Genomic DNA, 23,838 nt, shown 5'->3' with positions numbered 1-23,838 from the left:
TCATCAGATCTGCCCACTTCTCCCCCGACAAATTGTACTTCAAACCATTATCGGTCAATAGCCTTTATTTTTGGACTTTGCCATCATGAGCACCCCAGGCGCCACCAGGCTCTGTGATGTCAGTGTGGCTGAGCTTGGCCTGGTCAATTCTCAAAGGGGAAACTGCCAAGGGGACTGTGGGAGGCCTCGGTGATACGAGACCCCATCCTCTGAGCCAACTCTGATGACAGCCGGGTGAAGTAAGCCTCCGTCAGGGACACCATTCACCTGCTGGCTTCTGGCCTCTCTCTGGCGATGATCAGCACCCAGCAAACTGACTCGGGCATGAGTAACAAGACAGGTTTATTTCACGTGGCTCCTGGTGAGGGAGCAGTGGCCTGGATTCCATACATCAATAAGAGGACAGACAGCAAGCTGGCACTAGCCTGGAATTAGTACTCCCAACCTGGTTCTCCAGGGCTGCTCTGCCATCTCTTGAGACTCCAGACTCTGAATCCAAGGCTCAACCACCCCATTTTAGATGCCTCATGAGCCTAAATGACCTGCCTCCAAGGCCAGATCCACCCCTCCCCTGCTGTCTCTCCCTCGCCAACATCCACGGCAGTCTCCACGTTCAGGAGAAAGAAGCTTTATGTATTTCCTCTGAATCTGAAAAAGAGAATTAGCATAAGCAGCAGCAAGCTCCCCTGGGCTCAGGGGCTCTTTAGTTATAAGAGGGAACGTGTTGTAGTTACAGTTAGAGAGGCTTGAACTAGACAACAGGAATTTGTACACTGCCACTGCAGCATGAGGACACAGATTGGAGATAGTGGGACATGTTACCAAAGGAGGTTACAGACAGCCCTACTCTCATGTTTTCTGATCCAAAGACAAGGGACTGTGGCAGGCCCAGAAAGAAAACTCCAGAGACAGAAAAATTGTGATTCTTTGCACTATGAAATAAGCTAGAGCACAACTGAATGTCTGCTTGGAACACACGACATCCACAGGAACATCTTTAAACACAGAAGGTCTTCTCAACGCATATCTCTGGTGATAGGACAACAGGGGGCTCAAGTTTCTCCAGCCAGTAGCAGGTGAGTTGCACCCAGGCCTGTCAATTTCATGCACACCTGACCCAGTGGATCATGCTGCCCTCCAAACCTCCCTTAGCTTCCGTGTTGACCCTGGGCACTACAGGTCTAGGAATGTGCACAAGAATTAGACAGCTACATGCTCTTACACACATGGAGCCCATCAATGGCTGTTCAAAAGTCCAGTCAAGGAAGGAGAGGCTAAGAGGGGCCCCTGGGGAAAGTGTAGAAGGTCCCACTGGGAAGCTGCCTCTTGGGCTCCTTTTGGAGCAGGAGCACCTATCTGGCCTGAGGCCTGTCCCTACTGGCTCTCTCTGAAATGGCTTCTCTCTGTCCCTCCAGACCAGATCTGGTTTCAAAAGACTTGGAACTCTCCAAGCCCTTGCCTGCTGTGAACTGATTTATTTGGATCCATCTGTCAGAGCGTGACTGAAGAGTGTCCGGCCAGCTAGGAGCCCAGCTGCAGCAGATGTGTCTTGGAACGCCCTGCGAGGTGAGGCTCATATGGATTTTACCCGCCCGTTCCACTTGTTCTCTTTTTGCCCTCCTGGGAAAGACTTGGAAAGGGGTTGAGAACATCTGCACGACCCATGAGAACCAGGTAAGTGAACAGGGCACCTTGGGGGCCACAGAGCACTAAGGAGGCAGGCATGCTGGTGCAGCAAATGGTGGGGACCCTGGCTCTAGCCTGTGATTGCACACATAAAATAAATGTTGCTGATACAAGGGTATGTACCATTTATTAATAATAAAATAAGCAACACTCTCTACTGTAAGTTCCATATGACCAATGGATTCTCACAGAATGCTTTTGTGAATTTTTGCCAAACTCTTGTGTCTATGGTGAGTTTATCATTGCAGTTCAACTATGATCTGACAAAGGGCTGTGTTTGGCAACAGCTTGTGAAACTTTAGAAAATTTAAAAATTGGAGTAGGAGCTCTTCTGAGGCGACTGAGGCGATCCCTCGAGTGGGCACACAAGGGTAGGGGCTGTCCCTGTCTATCTGTACCTGCAGCACTCATCACCAACCAACCCAGTCAGCCAGTCACAGTTCAGCATTCAAGCTGTTCCCTGAATTGGACCTGCTCGCCTTAAATTACCCAAAGAAGAAAGCCAAGCAAGCAGGATCTGATAAAGTAGGAGCAGGTGTCCACAGGGAGCAGGGCCAGGGATTGATGGTGGCAGGTGGTGGGTAGCCAATAAGACTCCATAGACTGAATGGTTCAGAGTTTGGAGAGAAGCAGTGGACATGGAATGGGGAGAGCAGGAGCCAGGGAGGGCATTCCTGGTGAGAGGGATGGCACGAGGAAAGGCACGGGACAAAGGGCTGCCTTTTCCGGCACGCAGATCACTCTTAGATACCGTCACTAAACAAATGTTTATTGTCTACTGTGTGCGAAGCACGGTTCTAAATTAAACAAAGTCTCTGCTCTCGTGGAGATTAAATTCTACCAGGGAAGAGACCCAATATACAGCAAACAAGAACCCTCCATGGTGGAGGATGCTATGAGCCAACAGCTTTTATTTCAATATAGGGAAGAACTTGATGGGGAGCCTAATCCCCAGGGATGTTAAACAGGTGCTTCTCGAAGAAAAGTCAAGTATGGCTAAGCAAAGAAAACCAGGTACCTTTCATGCACGGCTTCTCGGGGCCCTGGTGCTCATGGCCATCGGGAGTCATCAGCAGGAGCTGATGGGCTGTAGTGCTTGTCAAACTTGCTTTATGGATGGAAGAAAACAAAAACATGAGTTGGGCTCCTAGGTGGAGAGCCAGAATATCTGACATCCTGGGTAGCCAGTGTGGGGATGCCAGAGCAGGTACTCAGGCAGACATGAGCAGGGCTGGAGAGGGCTCCCTCCCACCAGCAATATCCGGTGACCATCAGGTGATGGTCAGGCAGTTGCTACACTGTCTCTCTAAAATGAAAACTGGTCACAGCTGGTGCCAGGGAAAGGCAGTCTCCCAACAGATAGAAAACACCTGAAGCTGGTGATCAGCAGCAGCTTCCTGAAAAGATCTCAGGAGTTGGGCGAGTGGGCCCATGCATGGGCTCTCAGAGGCAAAATGGCCAAGTTTAACTGATCTATGACCTTCCTCTAAGAACACTTGACTGGTGAGGGAAAAATGCCTCAAATGAGCATGTACGCAACTTCAGTAAACTCACTGCACTTGCGGCCCCTCCTAAGTGCTGGCAGGCCACTGTGCATCCTAACAGCCCACCCCAAGGGAAGAATCAGGGGAGAAGAAGTGTAAACTCTGGAACCTTCCAAGGTTTAAAACCCCAAGTCAAGAACAGAACAGTGCACTTCAACCTCTCAAATTGCTTGCCTGGCCCTCTAACAAGTATACTTTACTTCCTTTCATTCCTGCTCCAAAACTTTTTAATAAACTTTCACTCCTGTTCTAAAACTTGCCTCAGTCTCTCCCTCTGCCTAATGCCCCTCAGTCGAGTTCTTTCCTCTGGAAAGGCAAGAATCGAGTTGCTCCAAACTGGCATGAATTCACCACTGCTCACAAGAATATTACTTCAATGTGTGGGCTCCTGAGACCTGAATAGGGGAAATCAGAGGAGGGGAAGGCTGATCCAGAAATGTAGCTACTCCTGTCAGCCCAGCTGCTGCTTCTCTGCATTGTCCACAACCCCCAAGTCCCCAAGAGAAATTAATCCCCCAGTGGCACTTGCACGGGGTAAGAGCTCCCACCTGGGTCTTTCTTGTCACAAGGGCCAAGCCCCGTGCTGTGGAGCAATAGCCCAGGCTTGGCAAACAAGCAGGCCCTGGACAACTTGTTTCTGGCCAGACTCCTGTGAGAGCAGTTGGAGCCTCCAGAGAGCTCACAATGAGACGCAGCTCCTGGACTCCAGATGACCTAAGAACTGACGGATTAATTAGGCTTCTCCAGGGACTTCTAAACTGTCCCGTTGGGCCACCAGAGATCCTCCAAGGTGCCTTGGTAGGTACTGAGAGAGATGAAAAGCAGCTGAGGGATAGGGCCTCAGCAACTCCTGGCCTCAGCATGGAAGACCCCTCTGCTCTCTACTGAGGCTCTGCACAGAAAGAATCATCTGATTGATAAGAAGAAAAACATATTTGCAACACACGGAGGGCTCCAGCCTTTGCCTCTGGCCCCTCCAGACATACAGCCATCTCCTATACTACTCTCACTTCATAATCGTCCTCTGACTTCTCCCTGAACTTGGCAGTTGCCAGATACTCTTCACACACTCAGGTCTGCCTGTCTCCCAGTTCTGGAGAAGGGAGGCAGATGGAGGAGAAAACTCAGACCCAGCGAGGAGAAGGAACCACAGCTGGTAGCAGAGCAGGGGTGGCCCAGGACAAGCACCGTGTCAGCGGCTACACAATCTGAACATCCCCTCTGACAGCCCCTGCCATCCCTAGCTCCCAGCCCACAATTCCACCCAACATCAGAGCTGCTGCCCAAGAGCTCATGAAAACCCCTCTGTGTTTTTTGGCCCTGCGGTTTAGTTCCACACACAGCACACTCTACCAGTTTTTGAGCCAGCCCCGAATGACAGTCATTTTCCCCAGGATTAAAAATCCCTTTAACTGATCCTTCATGCCACACAGGCTGAGCCTGGGAAAAACATCCGGGAGGCACAGCTGGTCCACCAGCCGACCTCCCTCACAGACGGGCCTTCATGGGCATGAGCCCTGGTTCCTGCCACACCACCAGGAATGTGGCTTTGGGCCCCAGCGCCAGCCAAGAACCTTACTCCACTGAGTAATCCTAGTGCCTGGAGAAAGCCAGCAAACCTCTGTGAGCCCGTTTCTGCTTCTTTGCAATGTGGGGAAAACACACCCTATTAACTCACTTCACCATCCATTATAGCAAGCAAGGCAGTAGCTAAAAGGCAGTCAGAATCCTTAGTGAAGGCAGAGCATCTGCAGTAATTCCAAGTGTCTGTTCTTTTGCAAGATTGTTGAGAGGTGCAAATGCATATTGTTAAGTTTGGGGGCAGGCTCACATAGTTTCAGTTCAATTCCTCTTGCTTTCCTTCAGCAGCCACCCAAAAGACAGCCTGATCTTGACAGAGGCTTTGACCATGGTGATTTTCACAGAAGCCCTAGAGAGTCACCCCTTATCTGTCTTGGGAATAAAGTTGCTGAGGGTTGATTAGCAAAGTAGGAAAGTGCAACTGAGGCCTGGCATTTTCTAGAGGAGAGATGGCAGTGGCGACAGGGCCCATGGGGTGGGGAAGGGGGTCAGCCGTGTGAGTGGCTCCATTCCTGTTAGTGGCACCACCAGCAGACCTCCCTGGAGCCAGCCAGTCCGGCCAGACTGATTAGGCCAATTCACTCTTTATCTGGGACAAGCAGATAAGGCTGTAGCCCAAGAGGGGTGGCTATGGGATGTGCCCAGCTGGAAGGAGACCCAAGAACACTGTAGCTGATGGAGAGGGAAGGGAAGAACAGAAAGAGTTCTCTCAGAAGCCTCCTTCGTGGGTTTCAAATGGTCTCCAGTCAAGATGGCACTGAGCCTCCTGACATGCCCCACCTGAATACCTGAGGCTGGCAGTTCTCCAACTCTAGAGAGCATCAGACTCACCTGGGGGGCTCCTAAAACACAGGTGGCAGGTCCCCACCCCAGGTCCTGCTTTAGCAGGTCAGGAAGGGACTAAGAATTTGTATGTCTAACAAATTTCCGGGTCACGTTGATGCTACCGGTTCAAGCACCACACTTGGAGAACTGCTGCCATAGGCCCTTGACGAAACCTGACTGTCCAGCCCCTCCCCAGCCTCATCCTTAGGCTATTCCTCAAATCCATCTCCCTCATTGCTCCTGAGACCCTACTTCCAAGAAAGCCCCTAATGAGCAGGGATGGCCACCTCTTTCCCCACAGTTTAGGGCCATATAGGCACTGAGGTATGGGACCTTCCTGGGCTCCACTTCCCTCATTTTAGGGTGGACTAAGCGATATTTTTGTTTGTTTGTTTGTTTGTTTGTTTGTTTGAGATGGAGTCTCACTCTGTCGCCCAGGCTGGAGTTCAGTGGTACAATCTCAACTCACTGCAATCTCCGCCTCCCATATTTAAGCGATTCTCCTGCTTCAGCCTCTTGAGTAGCTGGGATTACAGGCATGCGCCACCACACTTGGCTGATTTTTGCATTTTTAGTAGAGATAGGGTTTCACCATGTTGGCCAGTCTGGTCTGGAACTTCTGGCCTCAAATGATCCACCCGCCTCAGCCTCCCAAAGTGCTGGGATTACAGGTGTGAGCCGCCGCGCCCGCCCTAAGCAATTTTTCAACAAGCCCCTTTCCACACTGAAGTTCCCTGAATCCATGGAAGGGAAAAGAACATCAAGCTTTAACTGGGAACCTAGCTGGGGCCAGCTCTGTTCTTCCCATTCATCTGGACACCGGATTACACAGATGACTTCATTTTGAACATCCGCTCACATCTAAACCCCTAAAAACATGTCTGAAGAGTTTTTCAGTTGTCAACTTTCCCTCATTTTCCTCCTGTCTGCTTTCTTCTCTTTGCCTCTTCCCCAGACTTAAGATTTAAGCAGAATTTTATTTCTGCAGATGTTTGATCCATTTTTTTCATACCTCAGCTGGCCACCTTTCGCCTGGGACACTCTGGTGCCCTCCCAGAATAGAATCTTGTCCACAACCATCTCCCTGACAGGCTTCCAGACGCTGCCCTGGCCAGAATCAGTCACCCAGGCTGCACCGGAAGCCACCTGTTGCCTGGTCCCAGCCTTGGCCTAAATCATAGTGGGGAGCCCTGGCAAGAGGCTCAGTGCCTGCCCTCTGAATTGCTAGCAAGATCTCTGGTACCCACACCAAGGCCTTGTAAAACTCCACAAATTTTTGTGAAAAAGAAGTGTCCCTGCAGGCAGAAGGCCTACACTGCATCACTATTTCTGCTGTCAAATGACAGCTTCAGGGTCCCACAAGTGAGAGAGGGGCAGTCCCCTGCCTGGGCTAGAATTCTGTGGGTCTTGGGTCTCCACACAGAAGTTGCTGAGTCAGAAACCCCCCCATCCTCCAGGTGTCCTGCCAGACACATATGCTTTCTCCCACTTGACTGTCACCAATAAATCATGGAGTTGGCCAAAGGCGGGTTCTCCTAACATTGCAGGTGAGAAAAGCTGAGATCCCCAGGGCAAAAACAACATGCCCAGCGTTGCACAGATAAATTCTTGGTGGAGTGGGAAAAGGGTCAGAGTCCCCCAGACTTGAACGGCTCACTTTGCTTTGACACAATTTGGCCCTGGGTGCTGTTGCCTGACTCAGATCTGACTGCATGTGCCAGGGCCAGCCTGCCCTGGCCGGTCTCTACTCTGTAACCGGACACAACCATGAAGGACATCAAGAAGGGGGCAAGGGAGCAGAGAAGATATACAAAGGGATTTGAGCGGATTTGGTTACAAAGTTGCACCAGCCATTTCCTGGAATCTAATGGGAGCGAGTTCTGAGAACTTGAAGGGGTGGGGAAGTAGAGGGAGGAGGGGAAAAAAAGGCAGATGACTGGCTTGCGGGGTGTGCAGTGGGGAGGAGAGATGGGCCCTGCTCTTGTGGCCAACAGCCAGGCAGGCCAGGCTCCTGGAGGCAGGAAGGAGCCTGAGAAGTCTCTTTCCCCAGCCCTCAAATGATTTCTGCAGCCTACGGAAAGCCCCCAAGCCTTCCAATAAAGCTCCTTCTAAACCTTCTTCCCAAAGCCCACTCTGGGCCTGGACAGCCTGGAGGGTTGATGCGCTTCTCCAGGGCTGGTAAGGACAAAAGGGAGCAAAGGTTCCTGGTCCACCCGGGATGCCTTTGCCCCGGGAGACAGGGAACCAAGGCCCTCTGGTGCTGTTCTTGTCTTCTAGGCCTTCCTGCCCCTTTCCTCTTGCCTCCTCAGCCCTCTCTTCTCTTCCTGCTCTCCCTCTGCTTCCGCCTTCACATTCTTCTTCTTTCTGTAGAACTTCTCCACCTCCACCTTCCTCTACACCTTTGGTACTTCCACATTCCATAATGCCCAGTTGAGGACAGAGGCAGAACCTCATCCTGAAGCCCTGTCCACGCTGAGCAAGTGGGGTTTGGAGATAAGTGTCACAATGGGGACTTCACTTCTCACGAGTGATTCAGCAGCCTCCTGCCTACTTGCTCTCACTCTCTCTAAGCCTCATTCCTGCCAGGAGGGCCATGTCTGCCAGGCCCAATCACCAACGTGGGGAAACCAGCAATCCCCCTATTTTTCCAGAAAGTCCCCCCATCATCACACACTTTATTTGTCCTCTTCCTTTCCTTTCCCCTTTACCCACAGGACCAAGGAAAGATGGAGATCGCTCACCTGTTCCTACCTCTATGATAGCTGCCTACATTGGCAAGCAAAACACCAAATCATAAGGCAAGACAAGGAAGCTTCACCCACTAAACCACAGGCCCCTTGAGAGAAGGACCTGTGCCTTTTAATGTTGTGCAACAAAGCCACTGTGACTTTGTGGCTGAATATATTTATTACTTTTATTTGGAGGTCCACCAATTTTTTTGGCTTTTAAGGTCAATGTATTACTTCTGTTATTTAAATGTTGAGAGAGACATATTGTTAATACTGAGGCATGAATTAGCAGCTCTTGCATACTTGGATACTCCGAAACCAACATATTTTCAATTGGGACCATCCTGGAAAATCTGTTATGTAAAGGAGATGATGCATACTATCCCCAGCTGGGTTTGGGAGAGATATGGAGTAGGCATACAAACAAGGTGTGTCCAATTGCTTAGTTGTTTCACTAAAGAAATCAAGATGGCATGGGTGGAAAGCCAAAGGGGATGGAAAGCCAAATGTCAAATGTCATGACCAGCACTCTCTGCAGATCACCCATCAACACTCCTCCCACTGTCTGACATCCTATTATCAATTGCAGATTTTGCTAAAAATTAAACCAAGTCAGATGTGTCTTCTCGGAGTAGCCCGCAGACAGGGTGCCATCTCAGGATCATCTAAAGCTAGTGCGGGAAAGGCGAGTCCCTTTCTTTAGCAAACAAATCTTTTTGTCTCAACCCTGACTTATTCCTGGGGCCTGCTGGGTGGTGTACACAGTGACTGAGTCATATATATAGTCTGACTTTTGAGGGCGATATCATGATAAGATGCCCACATAGAAGCAAAGCCAAGTTCCTTGGCCTTGTGTATGAGGCTCCCTGCTTGTGGCTAGTTTTCCAGACTGAAAAGCCCTGTTTATCTTTCCCACTCAACCTCCTCTGAGAAACTTTCTGATTCTCCTTAACTTTATTGACATTTCCCTTCCTGGAACTCCCAAAGCACCATGCCTGAATCACCCATCTGGCCCTTACAGCCCGTCGGTATGGTAAGTTGGCTTTTTTTATGTCCACATAGCTGAAACCACCATCTCTGTGCAGATCTCCCAGGAGGTTCCTTGCACACTCCTCCAGTTTTGTGCTTTCTCTTCCCAAGTGACCCCTACGGGTGACTCCTCTTTGGAGGGCCACCTTTGGCCTACTAGAGCCACTTCACTTGCATACAAGCAGAGAACCTGATATGCCCAGGAACCTATGACCTCATGAGGTAACCCCTGGCTCCCTTGTTCCAGGGCATACATCAGTCAGGATCTAGTCTCAGACAACAAATCACACCAGTTATTTTAACAGAGAGAATTTAATATAAAGAATTATTAACAGTATTAGGAACAGAAAAGGCTAAAGGGGACATTATAAGGTATCGAAGAGGTAGCAATTATAAGCAGCTAATATCTTTAGTCTAGGGGAACACAAGGGAGCATTAGAATTATAAAACTTAAAAGCTTGAAGGGAGACACTCACAGAGCTGATCTGCACCCCTTAGAATAGGAGCTGCTTCTCTGCTGGGGCTGAAGGGGAGGGCTCACCATGCTGAGACCCAAACCCCTGAGCCAGATGACGGCCGATGGTGTTTCTGCGGGAGAACAATGGACCTAGTTCTACAAGTGTTGACAAAACTGCAAACTGGTATCCCTGGCTGCTACTGGAAGGAACTGCCACTGCCAGGGTGAGAAAGCATTGCTATGTGATACTGATAGGAGCGGAAAGCATGACGAGGAACAGAAAGTAAATAGGAAGGAGCACTGGCCAGGCCAAACTAGAGGCTGCCTTACAGAGATGGGATTAAATTTATTCACCTACAGAAACACTAGAACCATATTACCGCCATGTATATGAGTTTCAGGGACAGCTTGAAATTAACAGAGGGCAAAGCCAAAACTGAAAGAGATCTATTTTGATTCAACTTGCTCATAGTCTGATGTCCATACTCAGGAATGGAACTGTTCTCTTTCCTATATGGCTTAGTTTATTCTGGGAAACAGTAAAGAAGATGCCTACTTAAGTCACTTAACCAACTAGGACCTTGACTACGGAAACCACACACCATCCCAAATAGAGAGGATCTCAGGGACTGGCTATTACAACCTTCCCCTCTCCTCCCACCCACTAGCAGACATTAACAGATGAGGAAACGAAATCACAGAGGGACCAAGTGATCAAAGAGTGGCCAGGACTAGCCCTGGAACTGGAGTCATTCTTTTGTTCAACAAGTATTTATTGATCATCTACTGTTCTCGCCATGGGTCTAGGTTCTTGGAAAATATCAGTGAATAAAACTCCCAGGAAATCGGGAAAACCAAAATGTAAGCCATACTGTGGCAAAGAGGTTTTGTCTGTATCTCTTCTTCCTAAGGTGCTCTCTCTTTGTTACTTTAGGAGGGCTTCGTTTTTCACTTATTTTATCTGCAGACTTCATCATGAAACAAAACACTTTCAGCGAGTTGTTGTGCTTAAAAGGAGAAGCTTGGAGAGGCAACAGAATACAGTGCAATGAACACTGCATTTTGCCCCCATGCTCCACTGGCCTCCATAGTTCTGAAAACTCTAGGACCTTACCAATTTCAAACATCCTGCTCTTGTGACTAGTACATACTAAGAACCTTGTTTCTGGATGGTTGGGTATATATGTTCATGTTCACATTCTTCTTGGAAAGAAACTGGTGCCAGGACTGAGTGGCACAACAGCTCCCTCACGTGCTCTGGAGGAATGGCCTGTGTTAGACAGTGGTGGTGATCAACTGGTTTGGAAATTAGTTCACCTCTTCCATGAAAACAACACCCTTTTTTTTTTTTTTTTTTTTTTTTGCTTTAAGTTCTGAGATGCACGTGCAGAACGTGCAGGTTTGTTACATAGGTATACATGTGCATAATGGTTTGCTGCACCCATCAACCTGTCATCTAGGTTTCAAGCCCCACATGCCTTAGGTATTTGTCCTAATGATCTCCCTCCCTTTGCTCCCCACCACCTAAAAGGTCCCAGTGTGTGATGTTCCCCTCCCTGTGTCCATGTGTTCTCATTGGAAAACAACAAACTTTTAAGAGATCTTATGGGAAACCTCAGAGATAATGGAGGAGCCAGGGTTTCTTTGGGGGATTGAAAATTCTTACGTTCTATTTTTCACATTTCCAATGATACCAGGCCCATTTATTGTTGATGATAGACATGAAGGTGCTTTGAGCCTATAAAATAAGAGAAGCAAAGAGAGAAGCAAAGGAAGACAGATAAGGCATTGGAAAATATAGATGTGGCTGCATTTCACCCTTCACCTGAGTTCGAATCAAGAAGCATGGCTTGTGCTCACTGATCCAGGGGATGAATTGAAATTTTGTTTATTCTGGTCTTTGTTTTTCCCTCTTTCTCTTGATCTCCACTTTTTAATCTTTTCCTCTGATTTTCTAGTTTAACTCCTGGGAAACAAAAGGGACAAAGGGAAACTGGGCTCCAATTCTATCAATCAACTGTCAGAACTTCTACAAGGTGCTTGGTCATGTAAATCAAAATTTCAAGAGTTCTAATATGTATCTGGGTTATCATTTCCCACATAATCTTAGACATTTGAACATGGAACACCTGGTAACCAATTTAGTACATGAATACACAGAAAATAAGGGTGTAATGATGGGAAGGTAAATTCAGAACCTTTGAAAACTCTATTAAATATCTCAAAATGGAATTGTCTTTGAAGAATCTATTTTATGTGTTTTGTATATGCTTATTTCAGCTGATACTATAAAGAAGCACTTTTAGAATCCAGGGAAGACAAGGAATCTGGAATGAATGTCCTTCATACATTTTCTATTCACATAGAATAGTGATCTAACCTACCCCAAATAAATAGAGACCTCCACTGTGCTGAAAGTCCTCTGAGCAATAAGAGTTTACAACCTCTCTTAGTCACCCATGCCAGGCCATTGCCAAAGTTCACCTTTAATGCTCTCTCACAGTGCTGATGGGACTACAGGTCAATGAAACCTCTCTGAAAAGCAATTTAGAAAACACGTAACCCATTTGACCCTATAAATCCACTTTTATAAGCTGTATCCTAAGAAAATATAAAAAATACAGACAATACTGAATAAAGATGTAAATTTTTGTATACATTTTAATAAAAATAATTAGAACTGCAGTAAATATAAGATGTTGGTTCATAGATTGTATAAAACAAAATGATAGAGTATTATGTAGTCAGACACATACATACAACAATGTTAGCATGATGCATTTTCTGTCTCCGTTTTGGCTGAGGCCCTAAAAAGGCAGAGAATAATATATCAGGGAGCAAGTGTTCCTACCTATCAAAGGTGCTAGGCAGCCCAGGGGGCAGTTAACATTCCCAGAGGAAACCTTCAACTAGGAGAGGTTGGAAATCCATTACAGGTCCCAGCCTCCCCGCATCTGGAGAGATAATTCCAAGGTGCATTCCACAGTTTCTCAGAGGGTCTCCAGAGGGTCTCAGAGGAACCCCAGTTGCTGATGACAATACTCAGCTCAATAACATATTCTTTATTCTCTTCCTTCCCTGTCCCACGTGGCCTGTCCCTTCCCTTCTGCTTCCTATAATCTACCTCCCATTACAAAACCTGGACTCAAGTTCTTATCTCAGGTTGTATTGGAAGGTGAGATAAAATTAAGTTGCCCCCAAAACATACCAATAATATCAAATACTCAGCAAGGGAATTATGGATTTTGAATACCAAAAACTCAGGAAGGGAATTATGTACAAAGAGCTCATTTCATCCCCCACCCAAAGCAGGAAAACACAAAATGAAAATGTGGCTCTCTGCTTCAAAGAGGGGAGGGGAAATATATGGAGAATATACACAAACAAATAATCCAGTGAGTTGTCTTGCTCCAACATTATCATCTCATCACTGCCATTGTTATTGTCATACACCAACAATGCAGGTAGAGGTCAGTCAGGGTCCCTGCCCTTCAGGGAATCACAAAACTGGAAAAAGACTCACAGGTCCAGGACCTGTTTAAGGCAATTCCTCTGCCTAACACAATGTTCTTGCTGTCCCAGCTATCAAGAAAGCATTTAGAGAACACAGTGTTATACGCACCAAAAAATAATAATTATTGAGTCTCAGGGGCAGGAGGACTATAATGTGTTAGGAGTCTTCTGTCCCAATTTGGAGCCCAAGTCACATCCAGACAGACAACTGATTCTCTTCTCTGTGGTTACAATTTGTGTAATTTCCTCATTAATTTCTAACTATTCTTTCAGGAAAAAGAAGGGATTCTGAGGCTAGCAATGAGATAGACTTGATAATGTGTGGTCCCAGTGATCTGAATAAAGATCCAAAAAGCAGGTTGCCCTGTATACAATTCCAGAGGCTTGTCCTTGGATCCCCTACCTAGAATATCAAACTGTCCTCTTTACTGTTTGATAAATGTGGGCAAGAGAGCGATGAAACCAACACAGCTGGTAGTGCTAGCTACCAAAAGTTTAGGACAGAGGATACAAAATCAAATGTCTTCAGAGCTCAGGCAGGTAGTATAAAGTAACACAAGCAGGGATTTGTGGAGACAGGCAAATTGACAAGTACGTGCCTCTTCCGAAAGATGCTTCTGAGCGCAAACCAGTTAAAATCTAGTATTGATAGACATTGCACATTTTTAAGAGCAACCAAGAAGTCAAATATCTGGATTTTACATGAAAGTTCCTGACTTTTCCATGGTGGCAACTAATCCAAATGTTTTCTGCTCACTCCATATTGGCCTGCATAGGACGTCAAAGGAAACATATTTGTGGGCTGTTTCGGTTCTTGGGCCACCAGTTTGGACATAAGCTATGAGAGTTATCTTCTGTTATTGGAGAATGTATTGAAAGTGCACCATAATGGACAACTATAAAATTCTGAAAAGCAGAAAGACTGGAGAAAAGTGTTATGTCATGAGTTATAAATGAGCAAGAGGGACTGTACTCAGATTCACAAGCTTATGCTCTCTAATCTGGGACCAGTTTCAGCACCTGATATGATGAGTTATAAAGGATAATGGTGGCTATAACATTATGACCCTTATTGCATCATACAAAGCCCTGACCTGATAGCTGCCTCCTCCTGTCACCGATTTAATTGCCTGAGTAGCATCTGGCTTAGGACTAGTAGGTTCTGTCCCCTAGCCCTACTTCCCTATGCTCCTTAAAAGACCCTTTTACCAGAAATATAAAATTACCAGTCCCATGAAGACAAGTATAAAGATAGCCTACTGCAGAAAGGTATCCAGAAAGAGGAAGAAGCCCCTGAGTAGAAGTAACAAGCTACCGCAAAGGGTTAATGAAACTCTTAGGAAAAGGAAGCATAATATTGACACTTAGGTGAGATCCAGAGAAGGAGGATCCAACCTCCCAGGGGCTGGAGGAATGAGGCTAGATAGAACCCTGCCAGCCAGCTCTACCTACCTCTTCCTTTGTGTGACTTTTTTGAAGGTATAATAGCACCACTCTGACTTGGGTCTTAATTCAAGCACATCCTCAGCTGTATGATCTTAAGCAAGTTCATCATTCCACCTGTTTCAATTATGAAATTGGGACCCTGATTACCTCGATGCTACAACTGAGATAAATGAAATAATGATTCCACAGGCTCTAGGGCAGGGCCTGAAAAACTGCTGTCTGCAGGCCAAATCCAGCAAAGTTTAACTAAAGCAAAGTCAGAGCCATTCACTTACTATGGCTGCTATCACCTGCAAAGAATAAAACATCTGCTATCTGGCCCTATAACTCTGTAGGTGCTCTCTCAAGTGGCCCTATCACCTCGCATAACTCACAAAAGCTGCTGTAAGGTATAACTTGGGTCATGGTTGCTTACCTCATACAAGACTTTCATCAATAAATATTGAATGCCCTAGACAGAAGATTCAAATGTTTCACATCCTATAGTTCTCCACAATTATCAATTACAAAATTTTCTTCTAAGTTTTAAGTTTGAACATGTGATAGATCTCCTGGTACTATTAGATTTATTCTGGTTTTCTCCTGGACTATATATCTTAGACTATATATACGATATGTACATTTCTTAGAGTACATAGACATGTGAACAGGACCTGGCACATGGGCATTATTCAATAGTAAAACATGTCCTATGTAAACGTAGCGAAAATAGTGAGGGTGGTGTGGAGGACTGCGCCAGAATGATGCAGGGAAGGCTACTGACCTCTTTGCCTTTGCCTTCTCCCTGAGATTATGTCAGTGTATGCACAACATGATTACAGCCTACTACTGCCAGACACACTTATAACCCGTTACTGTAGCCAGTTACTACCAGAGGTACCTGTAACCCGTTACCATGACCTACTACCATAAGACATGCTTATATCCAATGATATAGCTATAGTACTACAGCCTGCTACCACAAGAGCGACTTGTATTATTACTACATACACTACCTCAGGACACTCCGCTCTTGCGCCCAGGAACACCTGCCTTAACATCTTTAAGCAGTAAATTGCCATCTCTCCACACCCCTACACTAAGACCAAATGTGACCACCAAAAAGCAAAAGCAATCATCAAAGAAATGCAAGAAGCTCATCAACATCTAGGAAATAGGACAAAACCCTGGGGCCCACCTAAGTCAGCCGAACAAGAAAAAGGCAGTTCCTGCATCTTTCATGTTCCAAAGGAAATAGAGAATTGAGTTGTGAGGCCCCAACCTTACAGATTAGCTTTGGTCTTGCTGGTAAATGGTTTTTGAAGATTGCATTTATGATTCTCGGGGGGCGGCAAGCTGTGCTTAGCAGAACTTCTGCAGTTTAGTGGTAATGGATTGGGAGTAAGAGATGATTTGGTACCTTTACATAAGTTACACAAGGTTCACGTTTAATTACACAAGGGATTCTATAAAGCTATAAGAATTATTTGATCCCAAATTGCCCAAACATTACATTATATCTAGAGTATACTACCAGGAGAAGCTCGAGGATGTTGTCCTTTTTAAAGAGTTCCAAATGTACATATGCCTTTGTAAGCGTATGTTGTGTCTTTGCACTTCCTCACATTTATAATTCCGGGACTTCATGATGGATGACCTGGGCTTGTTTCTAGGAAAACAAGCATCTTCATTTCTGCTAACAAATGAATGAGAAGTGTGAGCTGATGGTAATCTGGTGGTTCACCTGTCTCAGCCTGCACTGGACTTGTTTAGATGGTCTATCAAACCAAATAAGCCCTTACCATATCCAGAAAGCACCTCAATTTATCCCAAACCAAAGCCCAACCACAAACATCATAGTAAATCTTTCAAACAGGAAAAAAAGGGTAAACTACATATTTCCTCCTGACTCACGTGGTTCTCCCTCTACTTATCACACCCATCTGATTACATGAAGGGCTAGGGTTCTAAGGTCACCTAACGTCACTCTTCAGCTGAACAGTAACACTCAAAAACACCTTTGTCAGAGATAGAAGAGAAATTTTATTTAGAGACACTGGGGTGGAGAGGAATAATCAATGATGATTATGGTGGTCTTGGGCCTGTACCAAAAGCCTTTCTTTGTGCTGGTTGTGGGAGAACACATGGCTCAGAAAAGCCCAGATTCAAGCAGCTTCTTCAACCAAAACATTGACATATTCTGCTGACTAAAGAGACAAATAAGAATATTAAAGATGTACACTCTAAAAACCCATGTGTTTTTCATATAGGGACCTTCCCAACTCAGTTTCCCAGAGATTCCATCAAATAACAGACCTTCAAAGAGTTTGAGTCCCACCTCAAAGAGGTACGTCCAGGGTTTGTGTGATCTCTTTTTACTGCATGGACAAGATTAGAAGGAGGCTCTATAGCACAAAGAAGACAAGCCATGAGCACAGAAAGCCTGGCTCTCCACAGGACTTCTGGGGAAGCAGGGAGAGAGTTGGGTGGTTGTTTTTTATTGGTGGGTGGGTGTTGGTGAGGGAAGGGATTGTTAGAGAAGTACCGGGGCCAGTCTTTAGAAGGTGATAGGAGATCTTTGCTTTTGAAGAGGCATGACAGTTTGGGAGACTGGCCAAGCATGGGTGACAATTCCTCAGTCCTGAGAGTCCCCTTTATAATCAGAAAATGTCATCAATACCTTGTCTTCTCATTCCTTTTCAGAGATAATTTCCTTGCTTTTTGCGTCTGTGGGGAATATTTCAGATGACATGCTGAACACCTACATCTGCAGGCCTTCACCATCTTCTGTTCCTCAGCTCTGGTCAGCACGAGGTTTTTGTTGAAATAGCAATATCTGCCTGCTCCCACTGTTGTCCCTCTCTCCTACCCTAAATCCATTTGTCCAAAGCAGTCCACCCATCATTACCTTTATATAGTGGCTTATGACACGGACCCTCCTGGTAAAGGGACATGATGATTGATGGTGCCTTGTCACAATGGCTGAAAGTCAACATGAGAGCTTGGTTGAGTGGTTGAGGCAGTACTGAAATGTTGGATAAAATTAAGAAAATGCCTATTAGGATTCCTTAAATCAGCTGGCTTCCTATCAGGATAGCCCATTGGAACCCCTATGAATTACAGAAACCAAGCAAAATTCTCTATGCCTTTAAAATACAAGTCTAGCATTTTTAAAGCCTTTGTCTGCTGACACATTTAGGCATATATTCCTGGTTTCATTGCCTTACTTCTAGAAAGAGCTCCTGAGGGAGGATTTGAACAATGTACACTTTTTAAATGAATATAGTGAAGTATAATTGATATACAATTGACTGCACATATTTTAAGTGTAAAATTTGATAAGTTTTGACATAGGTATACACCCATAAACCATTACTACAAATCAAGATAATAAGTACGTTCTACTGTGCTCCCTTTGTAATCTTCCCCCCAGCCCTCCCCCAAGTTCTACTCTAAGTCCCCAAAATGTAAAATGTAAAGCATTATTCCAGTTCATTTTTTAAATCTACTACCCCTGCCCCATCCCCTAGAGCCCCACAGAAATATAGCTTCAACTTCAAGAAGCTTATATCTGGCCGGAGAAGGCATCTTCTATTGGTAGATATAAAATGTAACCAAGCAAAGAAGTAACGATAGAGTATAGGGCCTTTGTTTTGAGTCTTGAAACACATATGAAAGTTTAATAGGTGAAGATGAAAAAAAAAATAGTACTGAAAAATAATCACTGAATTTCCTATGAACACCTGTACTTTTTCTACTTGTTAAATAACCCAGTTTGGTTAGAACAGAGGTTCCCTGAAGGAAATAAAGGACATGGCTAAAAAGCCAGGTTGGCGTTGGGGATGGGGATATGGAAATTGAAACGCTTTAGTCAAAATGTCTACATCTTGTAGACAATAAAGAGTTTCTCAGATTGAACTGAAGAGTAACATGATTAGCCTTGCTTTATGAAGTTTCACTGGGCAGCAATTTACATGAAAAAAGAGACTCCAGCCACCTCCACAGTGATGTAGCCCAAAGGCTGATGAAGGGCTGCCACCTGGCATCATAGAAACATGGGCCTCATAAAGGGGGGAGAGCCCACCAACACACCTGGGCTTCAAGCCTAAGCAATGTAGCTCAGAAGGGTCAGGTTGGCAAGAAGGTCCCAAGAAATGTCGTCTCCTCTCTTCCTTAAAGGCCTGGTTTCAAACACACTTCCTGAACAAGGGCTGTAGTGATTCACCCACTTCAAGAAGGCCAACTTCATGTTGAGGTCATAGGGGATGGAGGGGTGGATGTGATCATCCAAGCATCTCCCAGTGTCCCTCTAATATCCCACCTCTTGCAGACACCCAAGAGGCAGAGAATGCTGCAGTTCTCTTGTCATTCTTTTAACATAAGACCTAAGGTTTTAATCCTGGGTAGGGCAACAAAGGCAGAAAAGAAGAGAAAGAAAGAGAAGGAGGTAGAGTTGTATTTAAACAACATACGTGATGCTGAGCTTAATGTATTCTAACTCTTCTCTGATTGTCAGATGCTCTGCAGGAATCACCTAAGGTAAGGACAGAGAAATGAGATCAGGTTCCTCAAGCGCTCACACAGTGCCTGACTCTTAGTAGGTCCCCTAAAAGTGCTCTGACCACCTCAAGTGTCACAGCTTCCAGTTTTGCATGCCTTACTTTCAACCCCATTCTCTCAACCCCATGTCTCTATCCCATTTGTCTACAGGGCATCCTTGGGGACATTGGACCTATCTGGTAGACATTCAACCTATGCAAAACTAAAACCAATTTTTTTCTGTTCGCATCTATTTCCTGCTCCTGTACCTACTCAGCAGTCATTCACTATTCACTTAGGGCAGAAGTCTAGGATTAAAACTTTACCCCTCCATGTAAATCATGTCAGTATTTTATAACACACCCCATTTTTCTCCAACTCCATAGTTGGCTTGGGTTAAATGGCTTAATATCACTGGAGAACTTACCATATTGCAGGCACTTTCCTACAATAGATAACAAGTTAGACTTCAAGTCTTTTGTTGATAGCTGTCTTCATGGTGAACATTAAGTCAAAGATATCACCCTCTGGGTAACTGACCATCTTCCTCTGCATCCCTTCTGTGGCAGCAGTTAGAGCACATGCACTAAAATTAAGTAGATGTGAATCTAAATCCCAGCTCTGCTGTTCAGTTATTTGTGTACCCTTGAGCAATTTCCTGAAGCTCTGAGCCAGTAAGGAGGTGATCTCCAACTAGGTGTTTAGTCTCCTCATTAGTAAAATAATAGGATTGCCATTAAGCCTGAGTCCTTCTCTCTTTAACTTACTGAAGATTTTTAAGGCTGGAAGAAATATAATGATTTGCCCACATGTAGTAAGTTGAGAAGCTTGGATCCAGAAAATCAGTCTGACTAAATATTGGAGGAAATCATCCCAGGTCCCCTGCTCAGCCCTTCTCTTGTAGATTGGTTCACTGACCTCATATGGACTTTGTGATATCCCAGAGAGGGGAAGACCCAGTCACAGTGGCCTACCTTCTTTGCAGCTGGGCTCCTTCTGTCTCAGAGCTGAGAATACAATCTTCAGGCAAATGACTGGAAAACCACCTTCAGGCCCCTAACATCTCCCATCACTAAGTATAAGCACTAAGTGTGTGCATTCAGCCACACTAGGATACAAAAGAGCTGCATGTACCCCAGGACTCAGCCAGTTTCCTACAGGAGCATAGAAGAAAGCACCACTAAAGGAGAGCAATGAGAAGGAAGAGGAAGAGGGCAGCGATTGGCAAGGCTTGAGGGTAAGAGTAGGAGAAGTGAAGACAGGAGTAGTACCAGCTATGGATAAAGGATGTGTGTGAGGAGGGGAGAGGGGAGATGGTCATGGACCACCAGTAATGAAGAATGAACTTACCCACCAGTAGTGAAGAGGCTAAGTTCATTCTCAGGCAAATGGCACAGCCTCAGTATGAAGCACGTCATTTGTAAGTATTCATCAATCTCCCATTATGAATAGGAGATTTGACCAGATCTCCTGGACTATAGAGGTGAACAAGATAGGGATTTTTCAATTTAGTTATCTGGCATTTGTCATATGTATTGCCTTAAGTGAGGCAGAAGAGACAGGGTGGGCTTCATAGTCATGGGACCTGTGCATCACAAACGGTCTTGTGCCCACTTACCCACACTGATCCCAGATTTATGCTCTTCTGTCACTACCTTGAAATTCTTAATAACTGTTTAGCAAGAGACTAGCATATTCATTTTGCATTGGACTTCACAAATTATGTAGCTGGTTCTAGAGAGACACAACTTTTTTTATCTGGAGCATGTGGAGTCCTAATAAACAACAATAAAGAAAGGACACAAGGTGGGGGAAGGCCCGCCCCAGGTTGGAGGAGAACAATAAACAATTTTTCTGAGAAATGGCTAAACACAAACAACCTGTGGGCACAATGACCTCCTTCCCCACATAGACCCAGCAGCACAACCTCATTCTGCACATAAATCCTATAAAACTCCCCTCCAGCCCCTGCCTCTTTGCAGACAGCCCCTTCTTTGCTGTGCTGCCCATTGCTTTCTTGCAACATACCTTCATACTTTGTCTAATAAATCTGCCTGTCTTTACCTATGATTGTCTTGGTAAACTCCTTTACTGCCCACAACACCAGCCCTAGCTAGTCACACCCACAAGAAAGCAGATGTCACAGGAAGTAGCAAGTAAGCTAGGCCAAACCAGAGCTAAAGAGGTAACAAAATCATGAGAGAAAATGTGGAAAATATCAAGTTAGCCTTGTGTACCCATCTTAAGAACTTCCTGTGGCTCTCCTGCTCTAACCAGGGACTTTTAAACCTCAGTTTTGTCTTTCCTCTCTTGCAGCATGAAGAAAGTGCACTTTCACTGTTGCAGTAGTCTTAGAAAGCAAATATTTCTGCATGGTGACATGGTCCTTACTAGAACCCCAGAACATCTCCATGGTATGACCTACTACATTTCCTCCCCACCAAATAATAATAATAATAATAATAATAATAATAACAGTAATAAGGCTGCCAAGTATCTGGAATTTCTTGATCAATAAAATCTGATTACTTCCACACTCTAAAGCATCTGGGTCTTTCTTTGGTCCTTACTAAAAACAAAAGCTTTGCTTTGAACATTTCTCTAGGCAAGTCCCATCTGCTTCCCCAGAACAAGAATGTAATGAAGAGGGAAGTGTTACTAAACCTGTGTGCTTTGGACCACAGAACTTTAGGATTAGAAAGAGCAGCAAAAGATCTACTTTTTTCTTTTTATTTAGTATAAATACAACTAAACCTACTTTTTGAGATCTCCAAATATGAGAATTCTGCCCCAAAGAACAATGGGGAAACCTGACAGTGACACTGTCAAGCAAGTCTTCATTGCCAACTCTGTCTCTTAAGAGTTTCAGGACATGTGATAAAATTATGCTTTGAATCTGCCTGTTCTTCTCCCTCAATCACCACTAAGACTAGGAAGTGGAGGTTTGGCAAGCCAAGTCAAAGAGGTAGGGCTCATTGTGATGCTCTCTTTTGGCCCAACCTTGGTCAGTAGAGTTAGTCAGATCTCTGTATCCAATGCGCTCTACCAGCCTGATGGTCACAGTGCTTCGAAATCACCAATTATGAAGCCATTGACCTTCTTCATGTGTGGCAACCTCAGCCTGTCTCTGTGGTTCTTTTCCCCCCTTGATGACAACTCTTTCCCTGCTTTCAAAGGGTCAGGTGCCCTAAAACTCTGAACTGATGGCCCTTGGCAGGTGGGATGATTTTAAGAGGGCCAAGTCTCCTGTACATGGCTCTTAGCACACAAGGGGAGAAGAGAAAAGCAGACCAAATGCACAGAAAATAAAAAAGAGGCCAGAAACTATAATTGCGGTGCATCATTACATAGTGGCAGAAGCCTGGACTGGAGATTAAGAGATCTAGGTTTGAGATCTCACTTTGCCTATGATTTGTGACTTTGTCTGTTACCCTTCATCTCAAGGTCTATTTATCATAAAATTGTTCTCTAGCAATGCTCCAACTCAAAGTTCCTTACTCCAGTTGGTGAATGGGGATTAAAACATATTATTCGTGACTACGTGAGGCCAAATGATTTTAATACATGTGATATTTTTGTACCATAACACCCTTTTCTAACACCCTGGGATGCAGCCCTACTTTTAGATTAACAGTTGAATGGAACTATATTTCCAGTGTATTCGGAAAAAGGACATATTTTTTGTTACTATGTCATAGATGGGGATTAAGGGAGGCAGGTTAGTGGCTAGTGGTCAATGTGAAAACTTTATTTAGAACCCTCCGAAGCATACAATTTGAATTTTCTTTATGCACCATTATACCATGTAGTTTTATTGTTAGTGGGACTTGGAAAGACAAAAGGAACAGAAATGGTCCAATTTTCAGAAGTCCGAAAAGACTTGAAAGCAAATGAAAGTTTGAATGTTCTCAAAATGAGAACTTGAAAGTTGTCCAGAGGTCCTCCAAATTCATGCCCTGCCTCTAAGAAGGACTACTTTGTTTCCAGTTCTCCCTCTTTAATATTAGGCTCCTTCACTGAGATCATAGCAGGCATACATGAAAGAAAAGGCTACTAGAGTAGAGACTCAAGGACAGGTTTGTTTTTAAGTCGAGTAGGGAAGGCACTATGGTGCAGCAGGCAGTCCTTGGCCTGGGGTCAGCAATCTTGTCACTATCCTGGCTCTTCCACTGCCCAGGTGTGGCCCCTGAGATAAGCCTCTTGGCTCCCAAAGAAGCAGGACAAGGTAGACCCTAAAAGCCTCCCATGACCATTGCTCTTGTGATAAATCTCTCACTTTAAGCACCCCAATCTCTCTCCTTCTGAAAAAAGCAGAAATTGTTTACTGAAAAACAATTTGAGAATGCAGCAGAAAGAATAGGAGAGAAGCCTGATGGAAAAACGGGAAGGAACACCACCATATCTTCAGACAGACTCCAGGCCATCCTCAGAACCAAGATGCTGCCTATACTTCCAGAATTGGATGAAAAAAAGGTGTATGGAGTTAAGATCCTTCCTCCCTTTTGTTCTG

General features: G+C 45.2%; 2 long non-coding RNA genes across 2 annotated transcripts; one reads left to right on the top strand and one right to left on the bottom strand.

Moving 5' to 3' along the window:
* Positions 1 to 16,812: 16,812 nt before the first annotated feature.
* LOC111546048 lies at positions 16,813 to 17,955 on the bottom strand. The gene is made up of 2 exons (XR_002732627.1): positions 17,470 to 17,955; positions 16,813 to 16,996 (listed from the first exon to the last, which is right to left on the bottom strand). It is a non-coding gene; the product is annotated as an uncharacterized LOC111546048 (long non-coding RNA).
* Positions 17,956 to 20,332: 2,377 nt separating this feature from the next.
* LOC111546199 lies at positions 20,333 to 21,864 on the top strand. Its single transcript, XR_002732684.2, has 2 exons — positions 20,333 to 20,565; positions 21,645 to 21,864. It is a non-coding gene; the product is annotated as an uncharacterized LOC111546199 (long non-coding RNA).
* Positions 21,865 to 23,838: the final 1,974 nt, after the last annotated feature.

This window comes from Piliocolobus tephrosceles, chromosome 11, assembly GCF_002776525.5.
Source record: "Piliocolobus tephrosceles isolate RC106 chromosome 11, ASM277652v3, whole genome shotgun sequence".
Taxonomy (NCBI): Eukaryota; Metazoa; Chordata; class Mammalia; order Primates; family Cercopithecidae; genus Piliocolobus; species Piliocolobus tephrosceles.
Note: the sequence above shows the minus strand (reverse complement) of the source record. Positions and strands in the feature narration are given on the sequence as shown.